This window comes from Tamandua tetradactyla, chromosome 19 (genome assembly GCF_023851605.1).
Source record: "Tamandua tetradactyla isolate mTamTet1 chromosome 19, mTamTet1.pri, whole genome shotgun sequence".
Lineage (NCBI taxonomy): Eukaryota > Metazoa > Chordata > Mammalia > Pilosa > Myrmecophagidae > Tamandua > Tamandua tetradactyla.
Window position 1 is genome coordinate 11,273,259 of NC_135345.1, and position 13,566 is coordinate 11,286,824.

Genomic DNA, 13,566 nt, shown 5'->3' on the forward strand with positions numbered 1-13,566 from the left:
TCCAGAGAAGGGGTATGCAGAGGACCCTTGACAGAGTGGGTCCTGCCCTCCCTGGGTGTGGGAAGTTGAACAGGGAATATAGATCTGCCACAGCCTCTTTCCAATCCCACCACTTCCTTCCATGACAGGAGACTTAGTGGTCTGCCCCAGCCTTCAGTTTGGCAGGTGATGGATGTGGTGAACAGAATTTCTCTGCAAAGGTTGAACTACTCAGAGCTGACTGCAGATAGATGGTCTTTTGGAAGAATCATTGCTTAAGAAAAGCACCAAGGAGAAGAGGCACCACTGGAAATGGTATGCTTCACCAGGGGTCTTTGCTTCATTGGCGCTGATCATGCATAAAGGAAAGAAGATAGAGAGGAGGCAGCCACTGATAATGGATGAGGACTGCATTGCTGTGAAAAAAGCCCAGGACAAACCGAATCCAAAATAATAAGGCCAGTTCCTTCTTATATTTGACAACTACTGGTGGATTTCAATTCCTTTACTGAACCAGCAATAGTCATAGCAGTAAAGAGAGTAGAGAAAGGACATATGCAAGAGACTAACCAGCTGGCCAACAAGATGGATGGGTGGGAAAGAGACTCGCAAACATCCCCTCCAAGAGGAAAAGAGCTTGCAGCAAAAGGTTGAAGAGCATGTCAGCAATTACATTGCTGACACTGGGAATGGATGAGCCTTCCTCCCTGATATCTCAAGTGCCAGATTAGCTAAATCTTGAAACCAAATGGCTTTGGCAACTTTGCTGAGCACAAGCAGGAGGAACACACAAAAAGCACTGAAAATTGAAGTAAGAAAGAACTTCAGTCACAACCAAACATCTCCATGTAGCAATGGATCACCAATAATTTGTGCCGTTGCTGAATGACACACTTAGGAATAAACGCTTATAAAGCAAGAGGAGACTGAACTCCAAAACTCTGCCATTCATAGTGCAACTCTGGAAAATTCCACTAATGATACATGGTTCACTCTCCTGCTGCCTCTGTATGCTCTGGGCTCTCCACTGAGCTAAGACTCTCCTTGCTCTTTGCTGCCACTGCTCCACTCTGTTTTTGCTGGATTAGAACACTTAGCTTTGAGCTGCTACAAATCCCCCAGATAAAGTCTTAATTTCTACTGGTAAAGTCCCAGAGAAAGGTTTTGGCACTGTCAGATGTCTCTTCATCCACACTAGCAACGACAGAGAGGAGAGAGAAGCACCCCAAAATCTCTCATCATGAAAAACCTTATAGATAATGAAGCAGTATAGATGGAATCAATGCTGGAAGTGGAGCTGTGAAATCTGGGTTTACTCCTCCAGGTTGATTGCTCTCTGAAATCCTTTGAAGTCTAATACAAGGACACTTCCTTTTAAAGATGAGGATAATGGAAAGTTGAATCCGAGGGGGGAATGAAACATTTGGAAGACTAAAGAAAGCATTGAAGCCCTGAAGTAAAGGCTTTTGTGACTTTTTATTACAGTTTCAGGAAACACTGCTCATTACCCACAGTGGTTTTAAACCCAGATTTAACTGCCAGAATGAACGGATTGAAGGGAAAATAATGCTCACATTAATAACAATAATGGTGGAATTAACAATTATACAGCACATTGCAGTTTGCAAACTGTTGTACACACATTATTTCAATTGTTTTCTCTTTCACAGAAACACATGTAAATTTTGTGTGGAAAGAGGATTCTGGCATGCCTTCGGTTTTATTTGGCCAAATTGTTCCTGTGCCTCTAGGCTAAGTGATGGCAAATCTCTCATGTGAAGCTGGTGCTCCTTGTACCAGCTCAGAAGAGAAAAATTGTTCCCCTAGCCCTCACAACCTGAGGAATACTACCAGAATGTCCTCCAATCCTTAGTAACGATGTGTCTGTGTATGTGTGTGTGTGGTTGTGGTTGTTGATGCTCTTTCAGAACAAGTGTGATATCTTGCCTCATCTCTCAGCAGATCCTGTTTCATTTTTTGACAGGGTAGCTTGGTATTAGGCAAATAGGAAATCATGGGTGGAATCAAGTCCATTTAGAAAGTTTAAGGAAGAATTTATTAGAAGGCTGAAAGATTATAAGATGATAGCTTGCAATTTTTTATAATTCTAGCAAAGGTATCAGGAATAAACAGAAAAGTCATGAATGAGGTGAATGGTATATACTGTACCATTCTTGAGGCAAAAAATAATTAAGATAAAGAATTTACTAAAGGGCCACGGTGGCTCAGCAGGCAAGAATGCTTGCCTGCCATGTCAAAGGACCCGGGTTCGATTCCTGGTGCCTGCCCATGTAAAAAAAATAAATAAAAATTAAAAAAAAAAAAAAGAATTTACTAAAGATTTACATTTATGTTGTACAATGAGTTACTGAGAAAAGCATTATTAATGAATTAATTTAGAGTAGTGAAATCCGCATATTGATGTTTGCATTTAAAAAATTTTATTTCCAAAATACAACTCCTAAACCCCTTTGTAAATCTTTGTTCCAAATCTTTTCCTCCTTTAGTCTTCCTTGTCTTGGTAAATGTCCTTAAGACTCACCCCTTCATCAAGCCAAAAATGAGGAGGGCTTGGATCATATCTCTCTGTCCACCTCCACATACAATCGTTACCAGTCTTGCTAACTGAACTTTAGAAACACATCTAGAAACTGTTCACTGCTCTCCAACTCTACTCTCACTGCAGCAAATCCAACCTTCAATTCTTACCTTAACTATTGCAATTCCGTTTTAACTGATCTTGTGGTTTCATATTAACCTCCTGAAATCTAATTTTTATTTACTTCTGAGGTTATTTATAAGCAGTAGAAATAACTCTTTTTAATATACAATTTGATGAGCTTTAACAAATGCACATAGTCATATAACCACCATTCCAATCAAGATATAGAACATTTCCATTAAGCCCCTGAAATTCTCTTGTTAACTTTGTCGGTACTCCTTCCCACATCAACATTTCCTGAAAACCACTGAGCTGCTTTGTTTCTGCAGCTTTGCCTGTTTGAGGATATCAGGCAAATGGTATCATATCTTATGTAACCTTTTAAGCCTGGCTTCTGTCATTTAGTAAAATACAGTGGAGATTCAACCATGTTGAATGTATTACTCCTTTTTATTTTTTATTTTTCTTTGCTCCTTTTTACGTCTGAGTACTCTTCCATTCCAATGATGCATCACAATTTATCTATTCACCAGTCAAAACATATTTGGGTTGTTTCCAGATTAAATTATGGATAAAATCACTATATACATCCACATACAGGTTTTTATGCAAAGTGGCATTTCTCTTTGGTAATTTTCTTAAAGTGCAATTGTTGGGTTATGTGGCCAGAATACAATTAACTTGATTAAAAATTGCCAAATTGGTTTCCAAATGGCTGTATCATTTACCATTCACACAAGAAATGCATGAAAGTACTAATGATTCCATATCTGTTCCAGTACTTAGCATTGCTTTTTTTCCCCCTGCCATTCTAATAGGTATATAGTAGCTACTCATTATGATTTTTTTTTGGCTTTTTATTTATTTTTTTAGTTTTTACATATTTTTTATTTGAGAAAACAGTGTACTTAGAACCACCAATAATGGATATCTTAGTTAGCTTAACCACAAGCATATTTTAAAAAGTATCCATGTAATCATTGTAAAGCCTGTGTTCGTGCAATAATTTCTTAACCAACTTGAAATTAAAGCAATAAGGGAAAAAATCTACATATTCAGATAGCAGAGTTCTTAAATTCTAAGTATTAAACACTAACTTAGATACCATTTGATTAGCTGTCAAAACTGTGAATGTTCTCAAAATATCAAGTAGAATGCTCTTACAAATATCTGCATTGCTTTAGTAATGACCCATGTTACTAAATATTTTCCTTAATTCAGGAAAATATGAAGATATAAATATTTTTACAGTTAACATATGGAAAGCTTATCCAAAGGTGTATTAAAAAAAAGTCTAAGTAATCATTGTAATGCCTATTTGTACAATATGTTTCATAAACCAATTTAAAATTAATGCAGGGAAGGAAAAAATCTATAAGTACAGATATCACATTTACTTCAATTCTAAATATCAAACAGTATCTTAAATACTATTTGATTAACTATCGAAACTGTATGTTCCCAAATATCAAGTAAAAAGTTATTACAAATATCAACTTTGCTATAGTAGTGAGCTATGTTAATAAATATTTTTTATTTTAGGAATTTATTTTATCTAATGTTACTAAAACTGCCTATAGTTTTTTAAATCATTTTTTAGCTGTAAAATATAACATATATATTTATACACAAAGAAAAGAAAGAAAAAAAGCAATAGTTTTCAAAGCACACTTCAATAAGCAACAACAGAACAGTTCTCAGAGTTTGTCATGGGCTACCATGTCCTCAACTCACATTTTTCCTTCTAGCTGCTCCAGAACACTGTTGGCTTTATCAGCTCATAATAGTGGAATAATACAGTCTCTGTCCTTTTATGTCTGACTTATTTCACTCAGCATTATGTCCTCAAGGTTCATTAATGTTGTAATATGTTTTAGGGCATCATTTTGTCTCAATGCTGCACAATATCCCTTCATATGTATATACATACTTTTGTTTATCCACTTGTCTGTTGATGGGCACTTGGCTTATTTCCATCTCTTGCAGTCATGAATAGTACCACTATGAACATCGGTGTGAAAATGTCTGTTTGTGTCATTGCCCTCAACTCTTCTGGGTGTATATCGAGTAACAGTAGAGTCAGGTAAAAGGGTAACTCAATATTTAGTTTTCTGAGGAATCGTCAAACTGATTTTCACAGCAGTTGGACCATTTTACACTCCCACCAACAGTGAATAAGTGTTCCAATTTCTCCACATTCTCCGACATTTATAGTTTCCTGTTGGTTTAATAGCAGCCATTCTTATAGGTGTGAGGTGATATCTCATTGCTATTTTAATTTGCAATTCTCTTATAACCAATGAAGATGAGCAGCTCTTCATATGCTTTTTAGTCATCTGTATTTGCTCTTCAGAAAAATACCTATTCATTTCTTCTGTCCATTTTATAATTGAGTTGTTTGTTCTTTCGTTGGTGAGCTATATAATTTCTTTATGTACACAGGATATCAAGCCTTTGTCTGATATGTGGTTTCAAAATATTTTCTCACATTGAGTTGGCTATCTCTTCACCTTTTTAATAAAGTCCTTTGAGTCACAGAAGCTCTTGATCTTAAGGAGTTTCCATTTGTATATTTTTTTTCTTTCACAGCTTGTGTTTTAGGTGTAAAGTTTAAGAAGCTACCTCCTATTACTAGATCTTGAAGATGTTTCCCTACACTTTTTTTCAAGAACTTTTATAGTACTGGGTTTTATTTTTAGATCTTTGATTCATTTTGAATTAATTTTTGTATAGGGTGTAAGGTCAGGGTCCTCTTTCATTCTTTTGGCTATTGACATCCAGTTCTCCCATGCCCATTTATTGGAAAGACCATTCTGTCCAAATTTAGTCGATTTGGGGGCCTTATCATATATCAAATGTCCCTAAATTTGGTGGTCAATCATCGCACTCTCGAATCTGTTCTAGTCAGTCCTTCTGTCTCTGCGCCAGTACCATGCTGTTTTGACCACTGTGGCTTTATAGTAAGTTTGAAAGTCAGGAAGTGATAGAACTCTCAGTTTGCACCTCTTTTTTAGAGATATCTAAGATATCTTTAGTTATTTGAAGTCTCTTTCCCTTCCACATAATTTCACAATTTTAGGTTTTTACTTCTAGCTGCTCTAAAACACTGGAGACTAAAAGAGATATCAATTTAATGATTCAGCATTCATATTAATTTAAGTCCTACATTCTATGTATAATTCCACCATGACCTTTGATCTTTCCATACCTCTCATTGGGATAGTTTGGGCTATGACAATTCTAAATTTTTGATATTGGAGGGGTCTGTCACTAATATGGGATAGGGAGAAGGAACTATCTGATGTTCTGGAGAGGCAGGGCTAGGTTTCAGGACTTATCTGGACCTGGGACCCATCTGGAGATTGTAGGTTTCTAGCAAGTTACTCTAGTGCCTAGAACCCTTGTGGGATTTTATAAATTGCCCTAGGTATTCTTTAGGATTGGCTGGAATGGTCCTGGTTGGAGGTTGGCTGGTTATGACACGTAGAAAGGTCTAACTGAAGCTTGTGTAGGAGCAACCTCCAGAGTAGCCTCTTGACTCTATTTAAACTCTCTCTGCCACTGATACTTTATTAATTACACTTTCACCCCTGGATGTCATGTCCCTTGTATGGGGGAGGGCAATGATTTCACTTGCAGAGTTGGGCTTAGAGAGATTGAGGCCACATCTGAACAACAAAAGAGGTCCTACAGAAGTAACTCTTAGACATGCCTATAGGTAGTCTAAGTTTCTGTGCTACCTACATAAGCTTCACAAGACTAAGTTTCATGATTGAGAGCATGGCCTATTGATTTGGGTGTCTCTAAAGTTTGACACAGTATCAGGGGATTCCCTTGATATAAATCCATGTAAATGGATTTATATCAAGACCCTTCCATATAAATATGATAACCAATTTTTCCATGTCTTCAAAGTAGATTGTTGGGAATTTTATCGGTATTGTATTGAATCTGTAGATCAGTTTGAATAGAATTGATATCTTGATGATATTCAACCTTCTTATCCATGAACATGGAATTTTTTAAAACAATTTTTGGTAATTTTCTGCTTTTAAGTTCTTGACATCCATGGTTAGGCTTATTCCTAGATATCTAATTCTTCTGGTTGTTATCCTTAATGGATTTTTTTTCTTAGTTGTGACCTCAGATAGGTCATTGCTTGTGTATAGAGACATTACTCATTTTTGTACATTAATCTTGTATCTTTCCACTTTGCTGAATTGTTTATTATCTTAAGTAATTTTATTGTAGATTTCTCAGGGTTTTCTAAGCATAAGGTCACGTCATCTGCAAATAATGAAAGTTTTATTTCTTCCCTTCCTATCTGAATGCCTTTTATTTCTTTATGCTGTCTAAATGTTCCAGCTAGTACTTCTAATAAAATGTTGAAAAATAGTGGACAATGGTTTTCCTTTTCTCATCCCCAATCTCAAAGGGAATGTTTTCAATTTCTCATCATTAGGTATGATGCCGGCTGTGAGTTTTTCATATATACCCTTTATGATATTGAGAAAGTTTCTTTTGATGCCTAGCTTTTGAAGAGCTTTTATCAGGAAAAGATGCTGGATTTTGTCCAATGCTTTTTCAGCATCAATCAATAGGATCATATGATTTTTCCTTTTTGATTTGTTAATGTACTGTTTTGTGCTGATTAATTTTCTTATGTTGACCCACCCTTGCATTCCTGGTATGAATTCCACTTGATCATGATGTATAATTCTTTTAATGTGATGTTGGATACAATTTGATACTATTTTGTAAGAATTTTTGCATCTATGTTCATTAGGGAGATTGGTCTGCAGTTTCTTTTCATGTATCATCCTTATCTGGTTTTGGTATTAGAATGATGTTTGCTTCATAAAGTTAATTAAGTAGGGTTCATTTTTCTTAAATATTTTTAAAGAGTTTTAAAAGTTCTTTTTGAAAAGTTTGATAAAATTCTCCTGTGAAACCATCAGGTTCTGGGCTTTTATTGTGGGAAGATTTTTTATTACTGATCAGATCTCTTTACTTGTAATTGGTTTGTGGAGATCTATTTCTTCTCAAGTTGGATTAGGTAATTTAAGTCTTTCTAGGAATTTGTCCATTTCATCTGAGTTACCTACTTTGTTGGCATATAGTTGTTCATAATACTCTCTTATGATTTTTTAATTTTTTTCATGATCTTTGGTAACAATCTCCCTCTCATTTCTGACTATATTTATTTGTGTACTCTCTCTTTTCTTCTTTGTTAGTCTAGCTAGGGAATCATCAATTTTATTAATTTTCTCAAAGACCAACTTTTAGTTTTGTTGATTCTTTCTATTGTTTTACAGTTTTACAGTTTGTTTATTTCTACTTTAGTCTTTATGTGTCTTCTTTTATTTGCTTTGGGGTTAGTTTGCTGTTCTTTTTCTAAATTTTCCAGTTGAGCAGTTAAATCCACAAGTTTTGCTCATTCTTATTTTTTACTATAGGCATTTAGGGCAATAAATTTCCCTCTCAGCACTGCCTTTGCTATGTCCCATAAGGTTTGATATGTTGTATTCTCATTATTATTTGTCTCCACGATATTTACTGATTTCTATAGCAATTTCTTCCTTGATCCACTGATTATTAAAGAGTGTATTGGTTAATCTCCATATATTTGTGCAAGCTCTGGTTCTTTGGTGATTATTAATTTCCAACTTCATCCTGTTGTAACCAGAGAAAGTATGTTGGATAATTTCAATCTTATTAAATTTCTAGAGACTCAGTCTATGTCACAGTATATGATTTATCCTGGAGAATGTTCCATGTGCACTAGAAAAGAATGTGTATTCTGGTGTTTTGGGAGTTATGATCCATATATGTCTATTAAATCAAATTCATTTATCTTATGCTTAGGTTCTCTATTTCCTTTTTGATTCTCTGCACAATTGTTTTATCTATAGTGGAGAGTGGTGTATTGAAATCTCCCACTATTACTGTTGATATGTCTATAACTCCCTTCAATTTTCCCAATATGTGCCTCATGTACTTTGGAGTTCCTTGATTGGGAGCATACATATTTATTATTGTTATTTCTTCTTGGTGATATGTTCCTTTTATTAATATGCAGTGTCCTTCTTTGTCTTTTATGACTCATTATGATTTTAATTTGTAATTCACTTGTGACTAAAGAATTTTGAAATCTTTTCATCCCTTAATTGCCACCAGTTTATCTTCCTTGATGAAGTGTGTTTTCAAATCTTCTTCCTATGTTTTCATTGGGTTGCTGTTTTTTCATTACTGAATTGGAAAAGTTGTTACATATTATGGATAAAAATCCTTTGTTGGATGTGTGTTGTGCAAATATTTTCTTCCAATCTCTGTCATTTTCATTCTTTGTGTAGGGTCTTTAACAAAGCAGATGTTTTTAATTTTGATTTAGTTTAATGTATATATATATTTTTTATAGATCATGTTTCCAGTGTCATATCTAAGAAATCTTCACATCAGCCAAGATCACAGTTGTATAATTTTAGGTTTTTCATTTAGATCTATGATCAATTTTGATTTATATATTTTGTAGATGATGTTATATATTTATTTATTTACTTACTTTGACATATTGTTTTTCAATATTTCCAATACTATTTGTTATAAAGACTATACTTGGGGGCAAGATGGTGGCATAGGGAAGTATAGAATTCAGTTTGTCCTCCAGAGCAGCTAGTAAATAGTCATGGTACAGAAGAACTTCTGGGTGAGCATCAATGACCAGTCACACAGCGTATACCAGTCTGGAGCAGGTAGAACAAATGAGATCCCACAAAGAACAGTAAGGCCCCCAAGCTGCAGAGACTAGTGCTCCTCCCCCATAAGCACAGCAGGTTGGTTCCCTGAAGGGATAGAGAATAGACTTAGACAGTAGCAAGGACTTAGCTCAAGCAAGTCCAAATTGTGGAATTAATTAACAAATTCTGATTAATGAAAACAGGCCTCCAACATAGATTAACCTGAAAGAAGCACTAAAACAACTAGAAGATTTTGCCCCAACACAGAAGGGGCAGGACTGATGGCAAAAAAAATTTTTAAAAAATTAAAAAAACAGAAATTTTTTGACTTGGGCAGCACAAAATATCAGAAAATAGCTGAACCCCAAGAAAAGAATTACATAGAACCTGGAGATACATACAGCCATACACCAACCCAAGCTCTTGATTGACAAAGCAGGGGTCTGGCTCTGAAAAGCCTTTTTTCCTTATTTTTATTTTTATTTTATTTTTTACCAACTCATGAGCTAGAACTGGAAGCACTCACAGCCTCCAGCACTGTCCCAGGCAAGGACAGAACTAAGGTTTGTTTCTGAGACAAAGTAAGGAGTCAAGGGAAAAGGGTTAATTCTCTAAAGGGCATATCATATCCCAAGAAAGGGGAGGCAGGGCCCAGCTCAAGTTGAATCCCTCCTTCAAGGAATTCAGACCCCACGGGCATGAAAACAGAAGCAATCAAAGCCATCTTATTGCCTCAGCTCTGTCTCAACCATACCCTTGGCAGGGAGATTCTAATGAAATTAAAGGCACTGCATCACTTTAAGCTAAAGGGAAGTGATAGGTAGACAAGTCCAAAATGCTGGGCAGCATAGGAAAAGCATGGAATCTAGAAGCTTCATAGGAAAGTCTGATGGCTTCTGGGTCTCACCTACATGGAAAACTGATGCTGGCTACTCTTTCTTCCTGAAACATGGGCCTGTCTGACCTGGAAAAATCTGACTCAAGTCTATAATATCTGAGGAAACCCTCCTCAAAACAAAAGGCCCATATAGGCAGGACAAGAAGCCAAAAAAGGAGAACTGATCAATTCTGATCAGTTAAAAAGATACTATGCTAGAGGTCTATAATAATTTGAATTGAATGTCAAAAAACAAATAAAGGACAAAGCCATCCAACAAGAAAACCCTAGGTAAGAGAGGGAAAATAGTCTCCAGAATAAATTAATTAAGGAAATCAAATGCCTAGCTGCCAGCAAAAAATAATGAGTCATACTAAGAAAATTGAAGATATGGCTCAGACAAAGAAACAAACCAACACTTCAAATGAGGTACAGGAGTTGAACCAACTAATTCAGGATGTTTAAAAAGACATCTAAGGGCAGGCAACAGCTCAGTGGCAGAGTTCACACCTGCCATGCCAGAGACCTGGATTCAAGTCCCAGTGCTTGCCCATTAAAAAAAAAAAAAAAACATGTAAAATCTCATCAAAAGTCAAATCAACAAGTTGATTTATATAAAGAAAACAGTGGATGAACATAAAGAAGAACTTGAAAGTATGAAATAACAAATCACAGAACTTATGGGAATAAGAAGCACAATAGATGAGATGAAAAAAATGTAAACCTAAAACAATAGCTTTGAAGAGACAGAAGAAAGAATCAGTGAACTAGAGGACTGGATGTCTGAAATCCAACACACAAAAGAAAATATAGGAAAAATAATGGAAAATATATGAACATGGTTTCAGGGAATTGAACAAGAACATCATGAACACAAATATATATATTGTGGATGTCCCAGAAGGATGAGAGAAGGGAAAAGGGGGAGAATGACAAACTGAGGAAATGATCACTGAAAATTTCCTATCTCTTTTTTTTTATTAATTAAAGAAAAAAGAAATTAACACAACATTTAGAAATCATTCCATTCTACATATGCAATCAGTAATTCTTAACATCATCACATAGATGCATGATCATCATTTCTTAGTACATTTGCATCGATTTAGGAAAAGAACTAGCGAAACAACAGAAAAAGATATAGAATGTTAATATAGAGAAAAAAAGTAATAATAATAGTAAAAAAAAAGAAAAGGAAAAAGAAAAAAAAAAGACAAACAGACAGACAAAAAAAAAACCTATAGCTCAGATGCAGCTTCATTCAGTGTTTTAACCTATCTCTTTTGAATGACATAAAATTGCAGATACAAGAAGTACAGTATGCCCTAAATAGAATAGATCCTAATAGACATACTCCAAGATACTTATTAATCAGAATATCAAATATCAAAAACAAAGAATTTTCAAGCATCAAGAGAAAAACAATCATTGTATATAACCGAAGCTTGATAAGATTATGTGTGGACTTCTCAGCAGAATCCATAGAGGCAAGAAGCCAGTGGTATGATATATTGAAGATTTTGAAAGAGAAAAACTGCCAAATGAGAATTCTATACCCAGCAAAACTGTCCTTCAAATATGAAGGGAAAATTAAAATATGTTCAGACAATCACTGAGAGAATTTGTGACAAAGAGATTGATTTTGCAAGCAATAGTAAAGGGAGTATTGCAGACTGATAGGAAAAGGCAGGAGGGAGAATTCTGGAGAAAAGTGTAGAAATAAAGATTATCAGTAAAGGTAAGACTAGAAGGTATGAAACCAGAAGGAAAGATAGAGAATAAAGACTGAGACAGTATAACTTAGGAATGTCTACAGTGGACAATGATGGTGATTAAATGTACAAATATAAGAACGTTTTTGCATTAGGAACAAGAAATGAATGTCAACATTATAAAAGGTTGAAAATGGATGATATACAGGAAAAGGTGCAATCAATGCAAGCTATGATCTATAGTCAACAATAACATTGCAATATGCTTCCTCTGAAAGTAACAAAGGCAGTATGCCAAAACTAAATGTCCACAAATGAGGGTATGGGGGAGAGGTATGGATTTTCTGTGAAAGAAAATGTCTTTCACAGAATATAGATTTTCACAAAATCTATATGTCTTCATATAGATTTTGGTGGCAAAGGCATGTCTATTTACTTAGGTTGGATTGCATGATGTGTGAATAAAATTGTTTAAAAATGAACAGAGAAACAAGTGCTAGAGAAAATGTGGAAAAAGACATACCTATTCACTGTTGGTAGGGAAATTAAGAGAAGCAGTCCCTCTGGAGGCAGTGTGGTGGTTCTACAGGAGGCTAAGGGTAGGGTTGCCATGTGATCCTGCAACCCCATATCTAGGTATATACCTGGAAGAACTGAGAGTAGGTGCACACATGGACATTTGGACACTAGTATTTATGGCAGCAGTATTCATGATCTGCAATGGATGGAGGTAGCCTAAGGGTAAAACAACTAAGGAGTAGAAGGGAGAACTGTGGTGTTTATTTTCAAAGGAATATTGAGTGGCTGTAAGAATGAATAAAGTTGTGAGGCATGGAACTAGAGGAAAGAATCTTGAGGAAAGTATGTTGAATAAAATGTCAAAAACAAAAAAACGAATATAATCATGTCTCACTCATATGGATTAACTATAATATACAAACTCAGAGAATTAACCCAAGCTGGAGCTTGGGTTACCAGCTTGGGGCCAATAGTAAAGATTCCTAGATTGTAAGCACTTACAGCAATTCACATGTATTTAGGAGCTGTAACTGATATTTCTAAATTCTGAGATATTGAGCTATTTGTATGTAACCTGGTCATTTCCTAAACCTTTAGGTATTTATGTGACACCTGAGACTCAGAATTAGAGCACTGAGACTATGAAAGTCAGGATTACCACATTGAGCAGCTGTTTAAAAAGCTGAAATATTGATCAGACTTTGTCTAGAGATATGAATGAAGGTGATTTGGATAGGACCAAGGTAAATCAGAATACTGGGTAAAGGATGATATAGTCCATATTTTCAAACATCAACCTGTGTGTGAGACCAAAGGAAGAGATGTTTATTTGGTGCAAAATTTATACTTTGGGTAGCCTATTATCTCATTTAACTTGTATGGTCAGTTTAGTTGAGCACCATAATTACATGGAATGTTGAATAAGACATAATAATAAGAGTAATTTGGGTGGAGAATACAAAGTATTTGCAAAGTCCCTTTGGAGGACTTGGAAGAAAGGAGGAAATATTCGACTTCCCATTCTTGGGAGTTCCTGATATTTTCACAAGCAGTGGGTACAACCAATTCAATAGGCTGAAC

General features: G+C 35.3%; 1 pseudogene; it reads right to left on the minus strand.

Annotated features, from left to right (window-relative positions):
• Window positions 1–254: 254 nt before the first annotated feature.
• LOC143663337 (etoposide-induced protein 2.4 homolog pseudogene) overlaps window positions 255–13,566 on the minus strand; it is a 93,381-nt pseudogene continuing 80,069 nt past the window's right edge.